Raw genomic sequence first — 27905 nt, forward strand, 5'->3', positions numbered from 1 at the left:
CACCAAATCAGAAACTGACTTTCTTAAAGAGATGTTTAATATCACCATCTCGCCTGTTAATGACCAGGCACCCAAATTAAAGACAAAAGGACTTTGGTTGAAAGTTCTGCAAGGCAGTAGGACCTGAAAACCTGATAGTGGAAGATCTAGGCAGCCCTCCAGATGAGATCACGTATGTGATCCTCCGTAATCCTAATAATGGCTTTTTGGCATTGGCTTACCATCCGGACACACCTGCTAACCACTTCACACAAGCCGACGTTGATAACCTTCAGGTTGGTTCATACAAGATGGAAGCCCATCCTCGAGAGTTTTATTTCAGTGTGATGGATGGTGAACAACACCCTCTCTACAAGTTCTTCTACCCGGATGTCATTCCCATCCCCATCACCCTTGTGAACCTTCCTGACCTACTCCTCCCACAAGGCCAGACCAGTGGAAGGAGCCTTCAAATCAAGTACGTGATAACAGAGCCCCTCCAGCATGGGCAGCTACTGATTGAAAACCAGGTGGTCATCAGTGTCACACAGGAGGATTTGGGTTCAGGTAGACTCTCTTACCACATGAGGAATCTCACCACCACAGAAGACCAGCTAGCTACAGTTCTCCCTGTTTACATCAGAAACCAACCTGACAGGACAAACAGTGGACGTCAGAGGGCAGCCCTTACTGCTGGTTGCATCAGGCTTGAAAATTGCCCACCCAGTGGTTCATCAGCTGAGAAGACAGGAGCTGGATGCTACTGAGCTGGCTAATATGCCTAACAGTGACCTCAAATTTGAAGTTACAGAACCCCCATCCATGGAAGGCTAGTGCGGAGAGGGGCTCCCAGCACAGTGACGGAGGATGCTACTTGGTTCACTCAGAGGGACGTTGACCGTGGGCTGCTGCAGCTTGGGCCACACACCCAGCTAATAGGCACCAATGTGCTGAATGACTCCTTCAGTTTCTTGCTCAGGGCAGACCATGTACAGCCAGTGGTCGCTTATCTCCCTTTCACCACAGTGCCACCTGACCCTTTACTTTTGCAAACCTTTATACCAGATGCTCCTTTATTTGTCACTGGAGATAACTTTACAACCTCAGTTGTCTCTCAGGAAAAGCCCACGGTTTCCTCAGGACCCATGACATGTGCAGAAACTCTGGGGAAGTTGACCCAGACCAGATAGCAGGGGCCAAATCCCTAGAGACCACAGAGACATGTGGATGGCAGGGTTCTTCCCACCAAGGTCATCTGCCCTGCCGTGCTGCCACCATAGTCAGCCTTGGGGCACCTGCTCAGTCCTAGGAGAGCAGTTACCCTTTGGCAGACATCTTGCCCTTGGCTGTGGTGATCTCCCTGCTGATAGGCCGCAGTGTCCTTGTGTATCTGGCTACTGGGCTGGAAGGTAGAGAAGGCAAAAACCCTTACCGAGCCCCAGGCCAACACAGAATCCACAACCCCAAGTCATAGGGCAGAAAAAAGTTCGACCGTTCCCAGTGTCACAGTGACACCCCTATGCAAAGCTCCAGCAGTGCCCCTGTCAGTCTTTTCAGAGCCCTGCAGTGGGAGCCAGTGGCCCTTCCAGTGGCTAAGCCAGTGGAAAAATGTGTTCCTTGGGAGACATGAGTGAACCTGGACCCTGACATGGTAAAGCTCTGCCGACAAACCCACCCAGTGCTGAAGCATAACCAGTACTGGGTGTAGATGGGGGGCTCTTATTTTTCATTGACCACCTACCATGCACCAGGCACCAGGATAGACATGAAGATATAAAGGCAAAGAAATGCCAGTTGAATCATCTGAGAAAAGCCTGGTCCCACTAATGACTCAGTTCTCAGTCGTGGCCCCACGGTTAGATGTTGGTGGGTGTTTACTGTAATTTGAACACTTGTGTGCTTTCCATGATGCACCCTGTGAGTTGTCTCCTCGATCTGACTTTCTCAGTATACACAAGTTAGTATTTAAATTCTTTACCAAGGTGCTACAGAACACAGTGGCCTCACTGAAAACAGCAGTATTAACTTGGGACATAGAGTTACAGGAGGAAGGCTTTGACTGTTTTACATTGAGGATTCCCTCCAAGTGAGTCAGGAGGAAGTGCAAGAACTATTTCAGCATATTGAACAGGTAATTTATCCAATCAACCAGTTTGTTTATGTAATTTTTTCCTCCTTCGAGTTTCCTAATGCAGGAAGTGCCTCGATGTTCCAGACAGTGGGACACTTTGACTTTGGAAAGTACTTCATGTTCACTGAATGCATCATGTTTCATCATGAGGCTTTGTCTTTTCTGATATGTGAAGTCAAGGCTAGAATAGAATTATTATTTGAAGCCTTAATGGACAGAAAAATTTGTTAAATGACTTTGTGATGCCTCAATTTTGCTTTACTTTACAATGAATTGGAATAATGACAAATTTGTATTTGAATTGTCTAATCAAACCCACCACTGGCCAACTCAAGCTTCAGTCTCTGTAACTGTAAAATGAAGATATCAGTACTTGTATTAGGAGTGGTTGCGAATCACAAGACATCCATTCTCGGTGGCTTAGGTAAGGGATTGGCAACCTCTTTCTGTAAAGTCACCTAGTAAATATTTTAGGCTTTGTAGGCCACACATGGTCTCTGTCACACATTCTTCTTGTCTTGTTTCTTTTTAACAATCTTTTAAAATGTAAAAACAATTCTTAATTCTTGGATTTGGCCCACATACCAAGCATTTGTTTAGGCAAGAAAAGTGTTGAAGTATCTCAACTAAAGAGCATTCTGGGTGGACATTCTAAGGCTGGTTCAGTAGTTTGAGGATGTCATTAAGACTGAAGCTCTTTGGCTCCCATAGCTCCGTGAGTAGGGCACCAGCCACGTGCACCGAGGCTGGCGAGTTTGAGACTGGCCCAGGCCTGCTAAGCAACAATGACAACTGCAACAAAAAATAGCCAGGCATTGTGGTGGGCACCTGTAGTCCCAGCTACTTGGGAGACTGAGGCAAGAGAATTGCTTAAGCCCAGGAGTTGGAGGTTGCTGTGAGCTGTGACGCCACAGCACTCTACTGAGGGTGACATAGTGAGACTCTGTCTCAAAAAAAAAAAAAAAGACTGAAGCTCTTCAGTTCTTTCTCCTCTATTTTTCTCAAGCAGTTCACATTTCATTCTTCTGTTTACTTTCTTATAATTGTGAGATAGCTGCTGAAGCTCTGTTCCATACAACCACATTCAAAGGCAGAAATCACAGTGGCAGAAAGATACATATAGCAAAACAAAAGACAGGCTTTTGTTTTATTATTATATTTCTAATCTTATAAGAGAAGTTCCTCCCCAAACTCTTCTTCCGCTTTTATGTCTCATTGTCTAGTACTGGGTAATGTAATTTCCATCTCTTGACCAATCACTGGCAAAGGAAAATAAGATTTTCAAGACTACCAATCTCTCCTCAGGCTGCAGAAAGGATCTACCAACTCAGAGATGGATGGGTCGGCCCTCCATGTAAACAGGGAAGGATGGGGATGCAAATGTAGCCATGAGATAGACAATGAATAGAGTCTGTTAAAATACTCTTTAAGTATTAAAATACCTATGATTTTGGTCTTTCAAATTTGTGTCTCTTCAAAGTATTTCCTTTTCATGTTTTAATGATTTTCTTAAAGCCAGAGGGTGGTGTTTTTCAGTAGAGATGGGGGTAAAGGTATGGTGGGCTGTGATGGACGTAGGTGTAAGGGGAGATATTTCTCCACCCCCTGTAGGACATCTGGCAATGGCTGAAGACATTTTTTGTTTTTAAAACCGGTGAGGGGAGAAGGCTTCTTGCATCTAGTGGGAAGAGGTTAAGGAGGCTACCAAACATCCCAAAATGCACAGAACAGCCCTCCACAACAAATGATTATCTGGCCAAAAAGGTCAGTAGTGCTGAGATTGAGAAACCCTGGTTTAAACCATAATGAAGAGTTTTCTTGTATACCTAATGAAGAATTAACAAACCTATCGGCAAGTCTAGACAAAAACTATATTTGAAAAACAGCAGGTAGGGGCAAAATTCCACAGTCTGTTGAAACTGATTGGGTAATGGTACACACAAACATGTTTTAAGAGAGGATATTAAAACCCAAGCAAAACTTGACTACAGACTCATTTCTTCATATTCCTTATCTTAGAGAAAATTTTTGCTGTATGTTAACAGGTGGAACACATCAGAAGAAGAAGTGAGGTAGGATATTTACAAAGGCAAAGATGAGGTCAAAGCGTCCCCCCAAGTCTGACGCTTCTGATGTATTCCATATGGAGAAGAGGCTTTTCTCAGTCCTTCTTTTTTCTGCTTCTCTAAGTCACACTTCCCTCCCAACCCAATTTTAACTGCTCTTTGTGAAAACACACTTCACAGTCTACAGAATAAATGGAAGCATAGCATATTTGGGCTTAGGGACAACTATTCACGTCTTAGATCATTGGCTCTAATGCCACGGACAACTACCGACTGCTATCCCTGGCATGGGCAACTGCTGCTGAAGAAACTTCTCTACTCTTCTTCTGAAATTGCCTCACTCCTTCGTTTCTGGACTTCAGAGTTCTACGGCACCTTTCAAGTGCTTTTGTTTTAGAAAGGAGGAGGAATGAGAGTCTTAACCTAAAGCTGGCTGGGTCATTATGCAACTCAAAATTGTTTGTAGGCTTGTTCTAATCTCGGTGCTTGGGAGGAGTAGATTGGCCGAGTATACTGCAGTCTGTACACACGGGGGAAGACTAAGGAGTGTGTCTGCAGTCCAGTAAGTAGGTTTTGCTCCCCCCCACCCAGGCAAGGAGAGTGCCTGTTCTTTGTGAAAAGGCCAAACATAGTTGGCTCAGTGAGCACATTGGCCTCTTCCTTATTTCAGTCATAAGATCTCTGAAGCTAGGATTACCAGCCTGGCTGATCAAAAATATCTGATTTTGCCTCCTCTTTTTCCTGTTAATTTTGTAACTTCAAACATAGAATTGGTGTCTCTGTTGGAAGGAGAGACGCACAGACACTTTGAAATAATAATTCATTGCTGTTTTGTGAGCATGCCAGCTAGAGCAAGAACGTCAATGTGAGATCCAGATGCCAAACCTCAAATAATTAATTGGGAGTCTGGAAAGGTTTCTTCCAGAGGCTCTGGAATAGTTCTACTGAGTTGCAGATGGGCTCAATTAAAAGGAAACAATGCCTACCATTTGGTGCTGACTCAAATAAAGTATGAAAGAAAAAATGTTGGCAAAGCTTTGTTTAATGTTGAAAACTGAAGTTTTCGAAATCGAAAATCAGTATGAACTATTTTCTATATGTGATGCTAAAACTGAATAGTTTCAACCACTTATCACAATGAATTCACTGATTCTTAACAAATAGCTAGTGAATTTACAAGTGTATATCAGAAGAGTGACAGATTTTTCCTAAGAGAAGGTTTGCTCTGTCTGGGATCGGCTGGGAGTGGAGGGTCTTTTATTCTTTTCTGACCACTCCAGTGCATTTTTCCTTACCAGGAGGCCTCAGCAGATTCTAGCCTTTTGGTTAGAATTCTAACCTCACTTCCTAAACACCTGGGTGCATTTCCTTATAGTCCTGCATGAATTAGGCAGGCTGTGGGGGACACAGAAACTGCCCTTATCCTCTGGTTCTTCTGGAGCTGAAGTGGACTCTTTTGGTGGGTGCACTGTAGGAGTACATTCAGGGGGACAGTACCTGAATTTGGGGTTTGGACTGAGCTATCCATCTCCTTCATCTTTCAGAGGTATCATAAAAAGGTTCAGCCCTGCGCCATTGACTATTTCATAGAGACCTGGAAGGGGCAGTCTTCTCATAGAGATCCACAGACATTTATGAAGCACCTACTGTATGTGAAATACTAGATATTACAGCTGAGCTAAAGATGCAAGATACTGTCCTACCAGGAGCTTTTTGGTCCGCTTCTTCTGGTAGACTATTCTGGAATCACACAAGGAGTGTCAGCACAGATGCAGATACAGGGGAAAGGGAACAAAGAGTAACAGCTTAGGACAGGGCTTCATGATTTCAGTTCAGGTGCTCATAGGGAGCACTGCCCATCTTCTGATGCAGATAGGATTGGGGAGCACAATGGCTCCCTGTGTCTTCTCTCCTGCCCTCCTCGTTTCTCAACCCAACTGTGCACCCCTGTCCTTTGGAGTGCCCTGGGCCTAGTGAAAGGGCAGAGTGGTCGAATAACAGACCCTGAGTGTGTTTTGATCCTGATTCTCTACTTCCTCATAACGTGACTTTGAGTAATTATTCACTTTCTCTGAACTTCAGTTTCCTTAGCCAAATAATAGGAATAATAATGTTAGCACCTAGCTCTTTGGGTTTTGTTGGGATTTAGTGATATAATCACCTGATGTTAATAGCATAATAATGTCCGTACAATATTTTTGATGCATCAGACACTATTCTAACTGCTATGAAAGATTTTCTTACCTAGTGATTTAATGCACTTTATTCCCCCCCCACTTTTTATTTTTATTAAGTCATAAATACATAAATCATGTATACATTAATGCATTTAGAGGTACAATGTGCTGATTTTATATACAATTTGGAATGCTTACATCAAACTGGTTAACATAGGCTTCACCTCACTTAATTATTAAGTTAAGACATTTATCCACAACACTTAATAGATTTGACATGTACCCTTGCAATATGCACCATAGGTGTGGTCCCGCCATTTACCCTCCCTTCCCCCTTCTTCATCCGGGGCTATAGTTGTATTTTATCTTTCATATGAAAGTGCAGGTGATTATAAATTGGTTTCATAATAGTACTGAGTACTATTTCTTTCTTTCTTACTACTCATTCTTTTTCTTCCATTCTTAAGATACTTTACTAAGAAGAATATGTTTCAGCTCCATCCATGTAAACATGAAAGAGGTAAAGTCTCCATCTTCCTTTAAGGCTGCATAATATTCCATGGTGTACATATACCACAATTTATTAATCAATTCATGGGTTGATGGGCACTTGGGCTTCTTCCATGACTCAGCAATTATGAATTGAGCTGCAATAAACAATCTAGTGGAAATATCTTTGTTGTAAAGTGATTTTTGGTCTTCTGGATACACATAGTAGAGGAATTGCAGGATCTAACGGCGGGTCTACTTTTAGATCCCTAAGTGTTCTCCAAATTTCTTTCCAAAAAAATGCTCAAAGAGACAGAGATTTGATGCACTTTAAAAGAACCAGAGGCTCATGGTCTGATATTAACCTCTGATGTACACTTAGTAATTCACCAAAGCAGTGAATTATTGGTAGTGGAATTTCAGGTGGACAACTTAGGGATAGAGATAGATGAAGTGTTATAAGAAGGGAGATTCCCAAATGCTCAGAGGCCACCTGGCAGGCAGGGCTTTTTTCTTAGTCCTTTGATGGAGACTTAGTAAGACAATGGATGAAGAAAAACCACTCGAGGAACACTTGCAGGGGGCAGACTCAAGCTTCGTGAGATTAAATGTTTTCCATCCTGCAGAGGGGGCAGCCTTCCATAAAACACCCTGCACCACACCCTTCCTGTCCACACAGGGATCCATCTGCACACTCACCAGCTCGCTGGATCTGGAACTCTTACCTACCCTCCTACCCCGATAATTCCCAGGCATTTATGGACTGGAAATTTCCATTTCAGTTCTAGGATTGACAAAGGTCCGACAATTTTTAAAAAATTATAATATCCTTAGCAAAATAAAAAGTACAACCAACCATCATTATGATTTCATTTTTAAATGACTCCTAGAATGAACAACTTTATGGGGGTGGAGGTGGGGAACAGTCCTTTATGAAAAATTCTTTCCTTGGCCCAGATTTGACTTTGGCATGGGAGTGCCCCAGCACACACCAGTGGCATCAGGAAACCCCTCCGGAGGGGGTGGTTAGAGTGAGGCAGAAGCCAGGCAGAGGGGAGCTCCAGCTCCTCGGTGTTGGTGTTCCTTAGGAAGATGCAGTCAGCAGTCCCTGGTATGTGTGTCTGCACAGGGACCAGGAGAAAAATGGAAGTGAGGGGTAAATCTGCTACTGCAGAGTCCAGACAATACCAGTTCCATGGGTATGCAACCTGTCCAGTCACATAGGGCTGTCCTCAGAAGAGCCTTGGGCTGGTTTAATACTCCTCTGCTACCATCCTGAAATTCTGATGATTTCTAAACAAATTCTAAAATCCATTTTTCACTGGGCCCCACAAATTATTCAGCTAGTTCTGAGTCCTTTCTGAATTTAGTGGATAGTTGTATCAAGTTACCTCTGTTTCAGACTCTCTGATCTTTGCTTCTTACGCTAGTTGTGGCCGTTCTGTCTGCAGCCGTAAATGAGCATGCAGTGTGCCTTATACTCCCTGCCCTGGGGCTGCTCTCTCTGCAGAGCATGCACGCGGGAACTAGTGCTGGCACAGCCTGGAAATAGGGAGAGTTAATGCCCCTTCATTTCACCCTAGTCCAGTGGAAAAGTGAAGCCCGTGGATAAACCTTTCTCTTTCCATCTCTCAGTGTACAGTTCTGAAATGCATTGTATTAATACAAGGCTTCTCGGAACACCCTGAAGACTTAGCACAGTGCATTGGGGTGGGAACTCTTCCTCACCTGATTTTTTATCTCTCACTGCTGCTTCTACTCACAGATGAGACTTTACTTTTAAAGAAAGCCAGGTTTGGGCCATAGTTCACATTCTCGTATTGTGTGCTATAGGATTTACAGACTCTGTGGCTAGAGGTCCATTGCCTCACAGCTCTTGTGTGACCCTTAGGCACACTGTTAGATCTGGGTCACATGCCTTCAGGGCCCTTCCCCTGCTTCATCTCAGGTCTGCTGAGAAGCTGCTGTCTGCCTGCAGCTGGGAGCCCTGAGGCCCTGTGCTCATGGGAGACCCTGGCCTAAGGCTCTCTTCTGGAATCACACTGAGGAGATGGGCTCTCACCAAACCACCTTCCAGCTGAACATCTCCTCACTCTTCATTGCTGTTTCTCTGCAAGTCATGTTGGGTCCCAGAAACAATAGCCCTTTTACCATAACTTTTTGCAAGCCCAAGATTTACTGCATTTTGTAATATTTTAGAAAGGCTCTCTTTCATGCATTTCACTTCGCCATGGCTCATCTGTAAAATTACATAAGCTCTCTTTAAAAAAAAAAAAATTAGGCTGGGTGAGGTGGCTCACACCTCTAATCCTAGGCACTCTGGGAGAGTGAGGTGGGTGGATTGCTTGATCTCAGGAGTTCCAGACCAGCCTGAGCAAGAGTGAGATCAGCTCTACTAAATTAAAAAAAAAATAGAAAAACTATCTAGGTGTTGTGGCTGTTGCCTGTACTCCCAGATACTGGGAAGCTGAGGCAAGAGGATGGCTTGAGCCCAGGAGTTTGAGATTGCTGTGAGCTGTGATGCCACAGCACTTTAGCCTGAGGCAACAGAGCGAGACTCTGTCTCAAAAAAAAAAAAATAAATGCTTTATTGACACATTTACATACCATAAAATTCACCCAGTTAAAGTATACAATTCAATACTTTTTATCATTTTCAGGCTTTTGGGCAATATCCACTTTAGAACATCTTAATTACCCACGAAGAAATCTTGCACCCTGGTACCCATTAGCAGTCACTTTCCATTTACTCCTGGTTCCTGCAGCTCTGAGAAACTACTAATCTACATTATGTTTCTGTAGATTTGCCTATTCTGGACGTTTCATATACAGTCATGGACGGCATAACAGTGGTGGTCCCTTAAGACTAGAATGAAGCTGAAAATTTTCCATTGCACAAATACTCCCCATTGTGTCACAGTTGCCTACAGTATTCAATATAGTCACATGCTCGAGGTGTGTAGTCTAAGAGCAATAGGCTGTGTCACATAGCCTAAGTGTGTGGTAGGCCACACCACCTGAGTTTGTGTAAGAACACTCCATGATGTTTATATACCAATGAAATTGCCTAATGACACATTTCTCAGATAGTAGCCCATCCTTAAGTGATTCATGACTGTATACCTGGGGTGTCCCAAAAGTCACCCCCAAAGTCACCGTACATAGGAAAAATGGGAAATTGTAGCTAAATGTACCTTTATTTGCAAGATAGTCATTACAAAATTTTACAAAATATTTACAAAATATTCTCTATGTGTTGGCCACCTCTTGTAAAACATTGTAATGACTATTTTATACATAAATGTGCATTTAGCTACAATTTCCCATTTTCCTATGTATGGAGACCTCACTGGCAACTTTCGGGACCTCTTGTAGAGTTATCCAGAGAGTCCTTTGCTGTTGCCCTCTGTCAGATGTTAATAGTGTGATGTCTTCAAAGGTCATCTATGTTGTAGTATGTAACACTTCCTTTTTATGGCTGAATAATATTTCATTATATAGTTATGCCACATTTTATTTATTCATTAGTTAATGACCATTTGGGTTATTTTCATTTTTTTGGTTAATTTGAATAATACTGTATGAATATATTCATGTATGTGTTTTGTGTGAATATATATGTTTTTATTTCTCTTGTTTTTAGGAATGGAATTGCTGGTTCACTTGGCAATATCATGTTTAACCATGTGAGCAACTGCCAGACTGTTTACCAAAGTGGCTGGCACATTTTACATTCCAAACCAGCGGTGTGTAAGGGGTCCAATTTCTCTACATCCTTATCAATACTATTATTCGTCTTTTTTATTTTAGCCATCCTGGTGCGTGTGAAGTGGCGTGGTTTTATGTTTCCCTGATACCTAATGGTATTCAGCATCTTCTCATGTACTTACTATGTCTTTGTGTATCTCCCCTGAAGAACTATTTATTCATATCCATTGGTCATCATGGTGGCTCATGCCTGTAATCCTAGCACTCTGGAAGGTTGAAGCAGGTAGATTGCCTGAGCTCATGGGTTGGAGACCAGCCTGAGCAAGAGCAAGACCCCATCTCTAAAAAGAGCCAGGTGTTGTGGCGGGTGCCTGTAGTCCCAGCTACTTAGGAGGCTGAGGCAAGAGAATAGCTTAAGCCCAGAAGTTTGAGGTTGCTGTGTGCTATGACGCAAGGGCAACAAAGTAAGACTCTGTCCTCCCCAAAAACCCCCCAAATTAGGTTGACTTTTTGTTATTGAGTTGTGATATTTATATAGTCTGGATCCTAACACTTATCAGATAAATAATATTCAAAGATTTTCTTCCTTCTGTAGGTTGTCCTCTCACTTTCTTGATGGTATCACTTGAAGCACAGAAGTTTTTAATTTTGATGTTCTATTTATCTATTTTTGTTGCTTAGTTATCTATTTTTTATCTATTTTGGTTGCTTATTTTGGTGTTGCATTTAAGAAACCATGTGAAGACTTATGCTCATACTTTCTTCCAAGAGTCTTATAATTTTATCTCTCACAGTTAGATCTTTAATCCATTTTGAGTTAATTTTTATATATGTGAGTAAAGTTGCAATTTTATCTTATTGCATATGGGCATCTTGTTTCAGCATCATTTATTAGAAAAAATAATCTTTTCCCATTTAATTGTCTTTATGACCTTGTCAAAAAGGAATTCATCATAAATGTGAGAAATTATTTTTATACTCTCAATTCCATTCCAGTGATATCTGTGTCTAGCCTTATGCCAGTAACATCCTGCCTTCATGACTATAAGTTTTGAAATCAGGAAGTGTGAGTTCTCTGACGTGGTTCTTCATTTTCAAGATTATTTTTGGCTATTCTGAGTTTCTTTCATTACCATGCGAACTTTGGAATCAGCTTGTCAATTTCTTCCAAGAAGACAGCTGAGATTTTGTTTGCGATTGCATTGAATCTGTAGATAAATTTGGGGAGGTGACAATATTAAGAATGTTCTTCTCATTTAAGAACATAAAACGTCTTTCCATTTATTTAAGTCTCTAATTTCTTGCAACTATGTTTTGTTATTTTCAATGAGTAAGTTTTAAACTTCCTTTGTTAAATTTATTCCTAAGTATTTTATTCTTTTTGACACTATTGTAAATAGAATTGTTTTACAGTTGATCTTAACCAAAAGGCTGAGAAGCAATTGGAATGTGTTTTTAATTTAATCTTGGTTTGTTCATTTATAATTTATAGAAATACAACTGATTTTTATGTAAGTTGAGCATTTTTTTCTTTTCTTTTCTTTTTGTTTTTTTTTTTGAGACACAGTCTCACTATGTTGCCCTTGGTAGAGTGCTGTGGCGTCACAGCTTACAGCAACCTCAAACTCTTGGGCTTAAGCGATTCTCTTGTCTCAGCTTCCCAAGTAGATGTGACTACTGGCACCAGCCACAACGCCTAGCTATTTTTAAAGATGAGGTCTCTGTCTTTCTCAGGCTGGTCTCAAACCCATAAGCTCAGGCAATCCACCTGTCTCGGCCTTCCAGAGTTGGAAGGTTACAGGTGTGAGCCACTGTGCCTGCCCAAAGTTGAGCATTTCTGATCCAAAATGCTCCAGAATTCAAAACTTTTTGAGTGTGAACACTCACAGGTCAAGCTCAATGGCAATGCTCATTGAAGCGTTTCAGATTTTTGGATTAGAGATGCTCAACTGGTATGTATACTCAAATACCCCCAAATCTGGACAAATCTGGAATCCAAAACATTTCTGGTCCTGAGAATTTTAGATAATTCAACCTTTATGTTAATCTTGTAACCTGCCACTTTGTTGAAGTCTTTTATTAGTTTTAATTGTTTATAGTGGATTCTGTAGAATTTTGCACATACAAGATCATGTCTCCAGCAAATAAAATACTTTTATTTCTTTGTTTCTAGTCTGGGTGCACTTTATTTCATTTTCTTATATAATTACCTTCGCTGGAACCTCTAGTTCAATATTAAATAGAAGTGGTGGGACTGGACATCCTTTTGCCCATGTTAGGGAGAAAGATCCCTTTCTCTCTCCACTAAAATGTTCCTAGCTGTAGGGTTTTATCAGATTGAGAAAGTCCCCTTCCATTCCTAGTATGTTGAATGTTTTTTTATCTTAATAGATATTGAGTTTGATCAAATGTTTTTTCTGCATCTTTTGAAATGATCATGTGGTTTTTGTACTTTATTCTGTTGATATGATGTATTACATTAATTGTTTTTTGGATATTAAACCAACCAATCTCACTTGGTCATGGTGTATAATCTTTTTATATTTTCTTGTATTTGGTTTGCTAGTATTTTTTAAGTTTTTTTCCCCCTATGTTAGCACTCTTTTATAAACATCTTGCTTCAGGCTCAAGCAGAAGAATGTGTGTTGAATCGACATCAAAAATTTTATCTAGGAAGGTTGGTTTTCTTGTGGAACAGAAATAGGATGGATTTGGTCATTTAAAGTGTTTCAGTTGATAAAGAGGAAGCTGAGATATTTGTTTAGGTTTAGTGCACAGATCACATTTGGAAAGATAACTGTCATTTGAGGGGCAGAGGACTAGGCTAGAGGACTGCCCATATACGGTGGCTGTGTCTGCTATTTCTTCAACCGCAGCACACCCCAGATGAGGGTTGCAGGTTCTGTCATTCTATCAAGTTGAGAGAACCAGGAAGGAACGTACAAGCTTTGCAAGCTTCGAGGATAGAATATCCAAGCATTACAAGATATGAAAATGGAAGATTCAGCAAAAACAGCAAGATAATAGATAATCACAGTTCAAGGTAAAGGCTTCACCATGATGCAATTATCTCCAAAAGACCCAACAGAAAATAGGCTAGATGACTCTTAAACCCCTTGTCTATATTCTGTGTTGGAAAGTCAGGAATTAGAAACTAGTGAAGAATTTTAGAGAGAATTTTTCTCTTGCCTGAGTACTACCCCACCTCTGCCCTTACACTTTAACTTAATCTTAGGAAAAGGGGCTTCAAGGTGCCTATATGGAATGCTTAATGTATGTCCCCTGAATCTGAGGAACACAGAATAATCTATAGGGTTAGACACTGACCAGTTGCTTCATGGTGGTGTAATGAGGAAGCAGTAGTAATAGGAGGCCAACTCTTTGGTGGTATGGCAGGCCAAAGAGTGAATACATGAATATTTCTTTTAGACCAGATGTGAGTCCAGAGGGCAAGCTGACTTAGGGCCATCTTATATCCTGTCCAAAAGGGTGGTCTTGAGGGATATAGAGACCTAAGACCTAAGCACAGAGGAGGCTAGGGACGGCTGGATTTTTAGGAGATGTGCACAAAAGAGGTGGCCAGCCAGGGAAGAGTTACCTTTACTTCCCAAGGGAATTGCAGAGAGATCTCCAAAATCTCTGAAGAACTGTGTTAGAGCTCTTAAGAAAATCAGCTTTAAACATCTGCAAAGACAGAGATCACGAGGTCTAAATTGTATGATGGTGGCAGTCAAGGAGAAACTTCTGCTCCCCCACCTGCTCAGCCATACGGTGCTTCAACCCTGAAAGGGCTGAAACTGTGTTTAACCAAAGGAGGAAGGTCAAGTCAGAGGGAGGAGAGACTTTTTCTTTCCTTGTCTTCAGACCCAAATTACAGGAGAGGGAGAAGCCTCAACTTCAAAAGCAAATTTGAAGTTTTGATGATTACATGAGGCTGGACATTTCAATGCTAATCTGAAGTTGTAATTTATGACTTGAAGTAACCCTAGAACCATGTCTTAGTATTAAGCCAAGAGCAACCAGAAAATGCTTGAGGACTTCTCCTGCCCCTGATGAAAACAGTAGATACGGCCCACAGAGCTGACTGAAAGGGGAGTGGGAGACAAAATGAAGTTACTTTCTGCCTTCTCTCTGCCCTGCTTGTTCAGCCTGATGTTTACATGAGAATGGTGCATTTCTGTAGATCAGAATCTTACCTGTCCTATGGGCTGAGTACTAGATGCTACTGAGTTTCATTTCAAATTTGGTTTCACTAAAATAATGTTCGCTCTACAATCTATTTCCCCAGAAGGGCCTTGTCTGACCATTCCCATTAGGTATGATCTCAATCACTGAAAGGGACATTTGTCCTTTTCTGTGGCACTGAGCAGTGGGTATACCTTCCTACATCTGAGAAGTGTCCTTCTTTATGAAGTAGAAGCACATCCAGGGGTAGAAACTGCAATGCCAGGTACTCATGTTCTAGCCTTCCTGTATCTCATGTGTAAACATGTTGCCTAAATCAGCAGTGGGAAGAAGCAGGGCCTGCCCACAATCTCTTCTGGTGACTGGTGGCAGAAGCAGAAAGCTATATCCAGTTTCCAGAGGCAACAGTGACAGACAATGGCATCTAATGTTTTTGTTGGTGGTGAAGCCTGCAACGTCCATGCCCTGTGCTGGCTGGGGTATCTTTGTTGGACCAGTTCTGCGGTGTGAATTTACCAACAGTTTGTGGCCCTGTGGCCATCAAGACTGGTTCCTCAGTGCTCCTGGATACTCAATGAACTTTGCTGTAGCCTTTAAAAAAATTAGATTTACAGAAAAGTTGCAAAGATAATACTGAAAGTTCTTGTGTCTTCCATTGTTAGCATCTTATGTAACTGGTAGAGCTATCGAAACTAAGTTACCATTGTTATAATGCTTCCATTTAAACTCCATGCTGGATTTCCACCAATTTTTCCATGGTGGTGCCTATCATAGCCCTGAAAAACACAATCTTAAATGTGGGGCTAGCAACAGTCAGGAGCCATTATTAACCCCATGCAGAAAAGACATGAGGGAGGATTGGCTCCTGGAACCTGGAGAGATTGGCCAAGTGGCCTGGGCCACCTGGTGGGGGCTGTGGCCTTTAGTAGTTAGCGGCAGCCAACCTTAGAGAGCAGGAGGAGGGAGCTGGGGAAGCAGATACTCCCAAGTCACCCTCCTGCCTTCTTCTCATCTCCTGCCTGGGGCTTTCATTGCCTGAACCCACTAGAAGCCATAGGGCAGCTCACTCTTGAGTCAGCCTTTAGAAAGCAGCTTCCCAGGACAGACAGCAGGCTGGGGGGGGGGGGGTGGGGGGGTGGACACTGAATCTGGAGGTGCCCTGGAAGGTATCCAGCAGGTTAGTGCTCAAGGCAGCCTGGAAACCCACTGGCCTGGCTTGAACCCACCGTGCTCTTTCCCCCTCATCGCGCTGACGCCATCCCCTTTTCCCCCACTCTAGACTGCCTCAAGTTTCATCTTATGGGACAGATGATGGAGTAGTTTACAGCTTTGCACACTGCCAAGGACCCACTTTGGTCTGCATTTCACACACTCTGCATTAGTGAAAGACCTGGGTCGTGTCTGCTTTTCTAGGGTTTCCTCTCAGGTCTGGAAGCCAGAAGTCCATCTTGCAGCCCCTCCATCCCGACCCCTTGTGGCTTTGTTTCGAGAGAGAGAGTTTTGGTGAGCAACTCCTCTTACTGGCACAGGAAAGCCCCCAATAATTTGCGTGTGTGCATGCGTGTGGTGTGCACGCAGTGGAAAAAGAAGCCTCAAATTGCTTTCTGAGTAAGTGAGGTTTGCGTTCTTCCTGGAAAGAGTTTTCTTCTCTGAGGCTGTTATTGTCACGGTCAATTGAGAACCAGGAAGCTGCTTTCAGAAATCCTCCCTGTGCTTTGGATAAAATTAAGAACAACTGTTCTGTTTCTACTGAAATGTATAAGGAGCTGGAAGCAACATTCTCAACAAATCAAGGAGGGGGCAAAGGAGAAATGGGGAGCAAGGGGCGGGAGAGAGATTGGTTGGGCTGGAGCAGGGGAAAAACAAGGTTTATAGGTTAGAAGAAAGGAACATGATTCGAGGTTTCCATGTAGAATGAGTTCCCATCTGACCTGCCCTGACAGCAAAAGAGGTTGTGTGGTAGAAAAGCTGGGTAGCATTTTAGAGGGACGATACAGTCTCAGATCCAGGTAGTAAAAGGGCGAGTCCAGAGCAGGACTGGAACCTTAAGGTCCTAAGAGCAAGGCAATCAGAGACAAGCATTATCGTCTGCAGTTTAAAGAAGGGACGAGGAGGCCGTTTCACAGAGCTGTGAGGAAGATGCAGGGATGTGCTCTGAGCTCCTAGAAGGAACATTCCCATTAACTTCCTAGTCATCAGTCTCACTTCTAGAACACTCATCCCACATAACTTTGCCTTGTGTTTCCTGCAGGCCTCACAGTCTCTAGCCTTAGATTTTTGTCTTCAATCATGATTTCGTTCCTAGGCATGTGGTCCATATCAACTGCCCACTGAGTCTCTCCCAGGTAGGTCTACATATGGACTCCATCCCTCCCCAAGCTAGGCACATTCTAGCCCTGCAGGCAGAGGGGCTGGGGATTATTCTGGTAGATCCGATGGACGTTCTTCAGTGCCTTGATAAATACAGTGCTAATTTGGGGACACTAGGCTCTTACATGCCTTATAAGAGATAAAAATTTTTCTTCATTATATTGGAGAGCGGTCAGAGTTGATCACATTCAGAAGCATGAAAAAGGACATTTTAGGTAAAATTACTGCAGTTTATTCCTGGTGTTTTTTATAGTTGTAACATAAAAATGAAAGTGAGCTGATGCAAAGACCTTTGGCTGGGTATTTTCTCTGGGCCTCTGAGAAATCACCAAAAGGCTGGGTCGTAGATAAGTGATGAGGGGGCATCTCCCCCTTTTCTGCTGCCCCATATGATGCCACAGTCCCTATTAGTTCCCCAATATAAACATTCCTGTTTTTGTGGGGCTTATAAGAAGCACATAATAACTAACACTTAGAACAGTGTCAGACTTAGTAAGCACTCAATAAATGTTCTACATGTTTTAAATCATTTAATTACTATAAACACTCTATGAAGTTGAGACAGTTATATAGCATCTCAATTTTCTTATTTGTAAACGTTAGAAAAAGAGGCTAAGTAACTTGCTCAGGGTATAACTAGTAAATTTTTAAAAAATTTAATAATATATTTTATTTAAGACTCAATATGGCAAAATATTATAATTCCAACATGTAACCAATACAAGTATTAATGAGCTATTTAACATGTTTTCTCACATTAATTGTTCAAAATCCAATGAGTATTTTGCACTTACAGTATATATCAGTTTGGACTGACCACATGGCAAGTACTCAATAGCCGTTGTGTGGCTGGTGGGTAACATGTTGAGTAGCAAAGATCTAAAAGATTAACAAATAAACTTATTCATGAGGTATATACATTTTAATGTATTGTTATCAAAACAGAAATCTAAATAAATATAAAATCAAAAATTTAAATTGTGCTTCACAGGCATTTAAGTATAATTAGTAAATTTATAGGGATTTTGTGACGTGATTTCCAAAATGAAGAATTTATACCTTCAAGCTAGGAGAGTGGCTGGAAGACAGACAGACCACAGCTGTCAACACTCTTGAGAATGGCCTTGGCTGAAGAGGGTCACCGAGGCTATGACCATGCCTGTTTCCCAGGGCAGCCCACATTCAATGATTGATTCATGCAGGGGTACAAAGGCTCAGCCCCCTCATTTCATCTTAGGATAATTCTGAGTGTGTCTTGCCTTCAGAGCCCCTGAGAGGTTGACTTAGGCCTTGGTTGAGACTGCATTGCAGCTCAACTTCTCCCTTTGCCCAATCTGGTTTCTTTCCTCTTCTTTCCGTAGCACGTGATCCCGAGAACACTCGTTAGTAAGTCTCCTGCCCTTGGAACTCAACTCAGAGCCTGCTTCCCTAGGGCCTCAAGCCTGGACAGTGCTAGAGCAGCAATGTGAATGTGGCCGTCCAGCTCCATAGGCCCGGCTCTTCCTCAGTGCATTCTACTGACTGTCCAGACATATATAATTTTAAAGACTGGAAGGACCTCAGAAGACTGGGAAGGACTAAAATGAGGTTGTACAACCTCACGTTAGTGCCTAAAAACGAGAAGTACTATTTGAAAAGACAGCTTCCTGCCCATCCCGGACACTTTGGTTTTTGTTAACTGACAGGGGATGTATGCATGTGCGTAAGGGCAAGGAAATTCGGAGGAGCTCTCTGTACCCATCCCAGTGTGGCTCGGTGTAAAATTACACCTGCTCAGTCCATTTTGCACTGAATCAAAGAACCTGGAGAGGCCCACACCAACAAGCCCTCCAATTGTGCACCCGACAATCCTAATAGGCTTTTATTGAAATCTCAGGTGTGAGAAAATATAGCACAGTGGAAAGCTTTAAGTATAAAAACAAGGAGTGTTTCTGTATGATTCAATTCTTAACACATTCTGTTTACTGCACTTCTGTCTTGCCTTTTCCTTATCACTGCTAAATGTGACTTAGGGCTGAGACCATGTGCTGTGTCTAGGGAGTATTGTTTTTAATACTCAGGGTCAGCAGCGACACTTGGCTTTTGTCCAGATTACTATGTTCCTAGTGCCTACCACTTTAAACCCTACTCTCTATCCCACATACCCACATCTGTCTTCATAATATGAGGAGAGACTTATTGTCACTCTTCTTTAGGAGCAAAGCCCTCTATGGTTTTTGGATAAGCTTTTGGAAATATGAGCTCAGCAAAGGTTGGGCTCCTGAGAATGGATGGCCCCCTAAGTGACAGCACTGCTTTCTCTGGTAGGCTTTTCTAGATGTCTCTACACCTAGAAAGCCTTGATGAAATGTTGAGGCACAAGCTCATAAAACTATGTGTTTGGGGTCTGGAAAGAGCACTGTGGGCCATGCAGACCTACAGCATCCTCTGCAGATGAGGACCCCAAGGTATGGAGGAGCAGAGGGGCCCCTAGCTGTCAGTGACAGAAATGGCTCTGTGGTCCTGTGCCTGGATGGCCACACAAAGGCTCTTTTCTACTGCTCTGCTCTTCTATTTAAAAGTTCATGGCGGTTCCTGTAGCTCAGTAGGTAGGGCGCTGGCCACATACACCAAGGCTGGCATGTTTGAACCTGGCCTAGGCCAGCTAAAATCAACAATGACAACTGCATCAAAAAAATAGCCAGGTATTGTGGCGGGTGCCTATAGTTCCAGCTACTTGGGAGGCTTAAGCCCAAGAGTTTGAGGTTGCTGTGAGCTGTGATGCCATAGCACTCTACCAAGGGCAATATAGTGAGACTCTGTCTCAAAAAATAAAAAAAAAAAGTTCATGAACTTTTCCAATATCATGGGTGTGCCACTGTGATTATTCCACATGTCTGTGACACTCCCCAGGTTCCCCTGCATTTAGGTTGGAATCATGTGACCGTCTTCCCAGTGGCTGGTGACTGGAAGTGGATACCTGCAACTTTTAGGTCAGTGAGTCTGAATTGGTGTTCCTCCTCCATCCTTCACGTGTCCTGTGCTAGAGACTTTGGAGACCAGGAACTTAGAGCAAAGCTAAGAACAGAGGAAGGCTTCCAAACTCACATGAGACTGAACTGCTGCTCTCTTAAGCCACTGAGATTGGAGTTTGACCTTCATGGCAACTAAGACTCAGCACCCCAAGTCAACCAGCTTCCACTTTGGGGCTGGTTTGCCTAAACAGGACAAAATAAAAAGGGTTTGGCAATGGCAGCTTGCCATTTGGAAAAGGACAACAGGAATTTATCACTTGTCCCTTGGACATTCATTTCTGAACTCAGAGGACCAAGAAAATGCAAGAGTTTTAAGGCAGAGACAAGAACAGTGGGTGCTGCTTCAGGGCACCTTCCCACTCCTCTCCAAGGAGTCAGGTTCCCATGGCCACAGGGAAGGCTGGGTCAGGCACCTCTCACATGCTCTATCTCAGTTCTCTTTCTATGTCCAGGGACAAGTCGTGGCCACATGCCTTTTCAGTCTGAGCCCAGCTGCATCCCCTCTCTCAAAAGCACTAGGAACTGATAAGAGGAACTGACCCGATGCCACTTCCCTATGAAACCTCTGCTCCATGCCCCACTTCATGTCTCCACCTGCAGCAGGCCTGTCGGAACGTGGTTCTAAATGGAGAATTCACACCCCTGTCCCCTGATGGGCACAGCTGTGGCTCCAGACAGGACCCTGAAATAAGACAAAGGAAAAGCAGGAAATCCATCCTCTGGCTGGGCTGTTGGTTTTGTGGCTATCCCTGAGTGACTTCTGGCTTTTGGGGAGCTCAAATTAATGTGTGGATTGCTGGTCTCAATACCGAATTCTGGCCGCTGGCCTTGTCTTCGCATTTCCTGGCACCGAGCCTGGCGTGCCCACAGTGGTGTAGTCCATTTGTGGAGGGCTGGTTGCCTGTGCCTTTCTCCTTCCACTGCCGGCGTCCTATTTCAGAGAGACCTGCCAGTGCATGCTCAATGACACACGTCCTGGGGGTCAGCAGGCCCACAGCCCCGCTCCCACACTTCACGTAGGCTGACTATCTGTGGTTGTAGTCAGTGGTTTCATTACATGCAGGCCCTTCAGAAGACCGGATGTGACATAGCTGGAGGGTGATTCTGTGGTTGCTGATGATACAGATAACATGAGAAATTCCGATAATGGGCTGACCTCTTGGATAGTCACTGGTCACAATGCAGTCTCCAATGGGCTCTTGCAGATGTCACAAATATTAGCAAATATTTAGCAAATCAGTACATCCAGTAAAAAGCCCAGCTGTTTATGTATAAACAAGGCAATATTGTGACAAATACTTAATTTCCATGACATTTCTCTCTAAGATATTTTAATTATAAAAGTTAAAGCAGTATTATAGAAAAGGTAAGTCATGTTCTAATGCTAAGTCTAATAGGTAAATTAGCAGTTTGACATATATTTTCCCATTATTTTATGCTTACATATACCCACATATTTTTAAAAAACTGTATATATTGTTCTGTAACTTTCATTTTTATTTTATTTTAGGGTAATAGGACATTTTCCATGTTAGTACGCTCTACCTCATCTTTTTAAAAAGTCTATACAGTGTTTCATGATGAGGATTGCCCATAACTTATTTCTCAGTTCTCCATTGATAGACATTAAGTTTTTTCCATTCATTTTTTGTTACGTTCAATGCTACAATAAGCATATTTATACAGTACATCTTTACACATATGTCCTATAATTTCTTTAGGATAAATAAGTAGAATTAGAAACATTAGCCCATACAATAAAATTTTCAAATTGTGAACAAATTAATGTCCAGAAATGTTTCAAGAATTTATATTGCTACCAACTAGTATTAGAGAACCTGTTTTAACAAACCCCTATTATTGAGTAATACCATTCTTATTACTTTAATAGGTTAAAATAAATCTTGCTTTTCAAAATTTCTATTTCTTTGATTATTATGGAATTGGGGCAGCATCTTTTCAGATGGCAATGGTCATTTGTGTTTTATCTGCTAACTGATTGTGTAGTTTTTGCCCATTTTTCTTTTGCTAATGTTTTCTAACTGAAAAATAAAAAGAACTCTTTATAATTTATAAATATTAACCATCTGTGATATATACTGAAAATTTGTATAACACTTTTTCGTTAGTCTTTTATGTTGAAAGACTTGATTTAGAGTATTAGGTACTTTTGTAAAAGCAAAAGTCATAAAGTTAATCTTTTGTACTGCTTTCAGTTTTGTGGCATGATTGGAAAAGCTTTCTTCACCTCAGGTTTTAAAACTATTCTACATTTTTCTTCTAATATTTATAAATTTAAAAAAAGAATCTATGAGTATTATATCTTTTATCTTATATAAAAGTAAATTCTCTATAAATGGATTTATTTCTTCCCAATTTGATGTTCAATTGATTTTATGCTATATATTGAAATATGAAACATTTCATGTGGCTCATATTGAAACATCCCATTTACTTTAAAATTCTATCTTTGTGTTTTATACTAAAAAATGAATTATACACATATGTATTTTCAACTAGGTTCTATATTCTATTTATTGATTTCCTTTTCTATTCTTATGTCAAATAGAAAGTGTTCTGGGCGGCGCCTGTGGCTCAGTCAGTAGGGCGCTGGCCCCATATACCAAGGGTGGCGGGTTCAAACCCGGCCCCGGCCAAACTGCAACCAAAAAAAAAAAAAAAAAATAGCCAGGCGTTGTGGCGGGCGCCTGTAGTCCCAGCTGCTCGGGAGGCTGAGGCAAGAGAATCGCTTAAGCCCAGGAGTTGGAGGTTGCTGTGAGCTATGTGAGGCCACGGCACTCTACCGAGGGCCATAAAGTGAGACTCTGTCTCTACAAAAAAAAGAAAGAAAGAAAAAATTAGCTGGCTATTGTGGCCTATGTGTGTGGTGTCAGCTTCTCAGGAGGATAAGGCAGGAAGATTCCTTGCACCCAGGAGTTTGAGGTTGCAGTGAGCTAGAATGATACCACTGCACTATAGTTGGGGTAATGGAGCCAGACCTTATCTAAAAAAAACCCCAAGAAACAAACAAGCAAAAAAAACAAAAAACAAATAGAAAGTGTTCTAATTATGTACAGTAACATTAAAGTAGTTTTCGATATCTGAGAGGGCAGGAATCCACACTCATTAATCTTCTCATGCATTTCTTTTTCTAAAGGAAAGGGAGAAACAATGTACATTTCCTCTACCAATTAAAAAGAAAGAAGGAAACAAAAGCTATTAGAACTTGTATTAGGGTTCTCCAGAGAAACAGAACCAGTAACAGATACATTGAGAGAGAGCAAGAAGAGGAAACTTGTTACGAGAATTTCCTGACTTGATTATGAAGGCCAGGAAGTCCCACGGTCTGCCATATGCAAGCTGGAGAACCAGGAAAGCCAGTGGTGTGATTGAGTCTGAGTTTGAAGGCCTAAGTTGGAAAAACCAGTAACACCAGTGTCTAAGGGCAAGAGAAGATGGATATCCCAGCTCAAACAAGATTGGGAATGCACTCCTGCTCTGCCTTTCTGTTCTATTCAGGCCCTCAAAGGATTGAATGATGCCCATCCACGTTGGTAAAGGTGGATTTTCTTTACTTAGTCTACTGATTTGGATGTCAATCTCATCCCCTGAACCACCCTCACAGACACACACAGAAATAATGTTTACCAGCTTTCTGGACATCCCTTAGCCCAGTCAAGTTGGCACATAAAATTAACTATCATAGAACTTTTATTAGAATTTTGTTAAATACATAAATTAATTTGAAAAGAAATGGAATTTGTATAAGATTGAATCTTTATATAGAAATTCAACATGTAAATCTATTTCTTTTGTTTTTTAATAAAGTTCTTTTTCACAAAAGTCTTAGAAAAATATAATTTCAAAAAGGTTTCATATATAGCAGCATAAAAACTATTGTTGGAACTTTGTAAAATATCTTGGGATCTCTAAACTATTGCTGGTATGCTAGTATATATGCAAATGTTTGGTAATTATTTACCTTTTATACCAATATCTTCCTACTCTGTTGTTAGTTCTAATTATTTTTGAGGTATAATCATGTTTCAAATAATGATCACCTATCTCTTCCTTTACTCTATTTATACCTGTCTTATTGAATTAAAAAATCATATATAAAGTATGTATTATGATATAAATAATATATAACAGTAGTATAATATTGATTATATTTACCTTTGTCTTGCATAATGTACAAGCACTAAAGTTATCCCTATTTATGTGTATATTCTTTTTTGGGCAAAATTTATTTATCAAAATAAGCAAATCTTCTTCTTTATGTTTTTAAATTTTCATGTGTATGTACATATGTATTTTATCAGAATGGGTGTTTTTGTTTTTTTTTTTGTTGTTGTTTGTTTTCACCTGTTCCTCAAATTTTCTTTTTTTTTTTTTATTTATTTTATTTTTTTTAATTTTTTTATTAAATCATAACTGTATACAATGATATGATTATGGGGCATTATACACTCACTTCATAAACCATTTGACACATTTTTATCACAGTGGTTAACATAGCCTTTCCGGCGTTATCTCAGTTACTGTGCCAAAACATTTACATTCTACATTTACCAAGTTTCGCAAATACCCCTGTAATATGCACCACAGGTGTGATCCCACCGATTCCCCTCCCTCTACCCACCCCCCCCTTCCCACTTCCCCCTATTGTTAAGTTGTAGCTGGGTTATAGCTTTCATGTGAGAGTCCCAAATTAGTTTCATAGTAGGGCTGTGTACATTGGGTACTTTTTCTTCCATTCTTGGGATACTTTACTAAGAAGAATATGTTCCAGCTCCATCCATGTAAACATGAAAGAGGTAAAGTCTCCATCTTTCTTTAAGGCTGCATAGTATTCCATGGTATACATATACCACAATTTATTAATCCATTCGTGGATCGATGGGCACTTGGGCTTTTTCCATGACTTAGCTATTATGAATTGGGCTGCAATAAACATTCTGGTACAAATATCTTTGTTATGTTGTGATTTTTGGTCTTCTGGGTATATGCCCAGCAGAGGAATTACAGGATTGAATGGCAGATCTATTTTTAGATCTCTGAGTGTTCTCCATATATCTTTCCAAAAGGAATGTATTAATTTGCATTCCCACCAGCAGTGCAGAAGTGTTCCCTTTTCTCCACATCCACGCCAACATCTCTGGTCTTGAGATTTTGTGATATAGGCTAGTCTCATTGGAGTTAGATGATATCTCAAAGTAGTTTTGATTTGCATTTCTCTGATGATTAAAGATGACGAGCATTTTTTCATATGTCTGAAGGCCGTGTGCCTGTCTTCTTCAGAGAAGTTTGTCTTCAAATCCCTTGCCCAGCCTGCGATGGGATCCCTTGTTTTTTTCTTGCTGATGCGTTTGAGTTCTCTGTGGATTCTGGTTATTAAACCTTTGTCAGAGTTATACCCTGCAAATATCTTCTCCCATTCTGAGGGCTGTCTGCTTGCTCTGCTTACTGTGTTCTTAGCTGTGCAGAAGCTTTTTAGTTTGATCAAGTCCCAGTAGTGTACTTTTGAAGCTGCTTCAATTGCCCGGGGGGTTCTCCTCATGAAATACTCACCCAGACCAATTTCTTCAAGGGTTTTCCCTGCATTCTCCTCTAGTATTTTTATAGTTTCAGGTCTTAAGTTTAAATCTTTAATCCAATGAGAGTCTATCTTAGTTAATGGTGAAAGGTGTGGGTCCAATTTCAGTCTTCTGCAGGTTGCCAGCCAGTTCACCCAGCACCATTTGTTAAATAGGGAATCTTTTCCCCACTGAATGTTTTTAATTGGCTTGTCAAAAATCAAATAGCGGTAAGTAGCTGGATTCATCTCTTGGTTCTCTATTCTATTCCAGATATCTACTTCTCTGTTTTTGTGCCAATACCATGCTGTTTTGATCACTATCGATTTGTAGTAAAGTCTGAGGTCTGGTAGTGTGATTCCTCCTGTTTTGTTTTTATTTCTGAGTAATGTCTTGGCTATTCGAGGTTTTTTCTGATTCCATATAAAACGAAGTAATGTTTTTTCAAGATCTTTAAAATATGACAGTGGAGCTTTAATAGGGAGTGCATTGAAATTTTAAAGGAAATTTCTATTCCTTTAAATTTACTGAGGTTAGACTTGTGACCTAAAATGTGATCAATTTTGGAGTAAGTTCCGTGGGCTGATGAGAAGTATGTGTATTCAGTTTTGTTGGGATGAAATGTTCTGTAGATGTCTGCTAAATCTAAATATTGGATGGTTAGGTTTAAATCTAAGATTTCTTTGCTCAGCTTCTTGCTGGAGGATCGATCCAACACTGCCAAGGGAGTGTTGAAATCTCCAACGATTATGGAGCTGGAGGAAATCAAGTTACTCATGTCTGTTAGAGTTTCTCTTATAAATTGAGGTGCATTCTGGTTGGGTGCATAGATATTAATAATTGAGATCTCGTCATATTGAGTATTACCCTTAACAAATATGAAGTGACCATTCTTGTCCTTCCTTACTTTTGATGGTTTAAAGCCTACTGTATCTGCAAATAAAATTGCAACACCTGCTTTTTTCTGATTACCATTTGCCTGAAATATGGATGACCATCCTTTCACCCTGAGTCTGTATTTGTCTTTTAAGTTGAGATGTGACTCTTGTATGCAACAAATATCTGGCTTGAGTTTTTGTATCCAGTCAGCTAACCTATGCCTCTTTAGAGGACAGTTTAAGCCATTCACATTGATGGAGAGTATTGATAAGTCTGGTGGAATTTTGGGTATCGAGTTTTTCAAAGGTCCAGTGGACATTTTTAATCCTTTCGCCAGTGTGGAAGTTGGAGTTTGATCCGAAGTTTCTGAGTGAGTTTACTTTTGTGGTATAGGATTGGGTTGGTCATTGTGGAGGATAGGTCTGAGAACATCCTGAAGAGCTGGTTTACTTATGGCAAATTTTTTCAACATATGAATGTCATTGAAGTATTTAATTTCTCCATCATAGATGAAACTCAGTTTAGCTGGATACAAGATCCTGGGTTGAAAGTTTTTTTGCTTTAGGAGATTAAAAGTTGATGACCAGCCTCTTCTGGCTTGAAAAGTTTCAGCAGAGAGATCTGCAGTTATTCTAATATTCTTACCTTTGTACGTTATAGTTTTCTTTCGCCGGGCTGCTTTGAGAATCTTCTCTTTCATGTTAACTTTAGTGAAGCTAATTATGATATGTCTGGGAGATGGCTTATTGGGGTTGAATCGTGCTGGGGTTCTGAAGCTGTCTGCTATCTGAATTTCAGATTCTCTAGGCATGTCTGGAAAATTTTCTTTCATAATTTCATGTAGAAGGGCCTCTGTGTCCTTGGCAGCCACTTCATCGTTCTCCGAAATTCCTATAACCCTTATGTTGTTTTTTTTCGAATTATCTGAGAGCTCTCTGAGTGAGTGATCCGTTTTTGCTCTCCATTTCTCTTCCTCTTTGAGAGATTGGGAGCGTTTGAAGACTTTATCTTCAATGTCAGAAATCCTTTCTTCTGCTTGCTCCATTCTGTTACTGAGGGATTCTACTGTATTTTTCATATCTTTGAGGGCTGTAAGTTCTTGTTTCAGTGTGTCTAAGTCTTTGGTGGTTTTGTCTTTAAATTCGTTAAATTCTTGAGACAACTTTTGAATTTCTCCTCGAATTCCTAATTCCATTTTATTAATCTTGTCTGCAAACCAAATTCTGAATTCGACTTCTGACATCTCAGCCAGTTGTTTATGAATGGGATCTTCAATCACATCTGCCGTATCTTTTCTTGGGGGGGTTGATCTATTCTGGTTATTCATGTTA

This window comes from Nycticebus coucang, chromosome 1, assembly GCF_027406575.1.
Source record: "Nycticebus coucang isolate mNycCou1 chromosome 1, mNycCou1.pri, whole genome shotgun sequence".
Classification (NCBI taxonomy): Eukaryota; Metazoa; Chordata; class Mammalia; order Primates; family Lorisidae; genus Nycticebus; species Nycticebus coucang.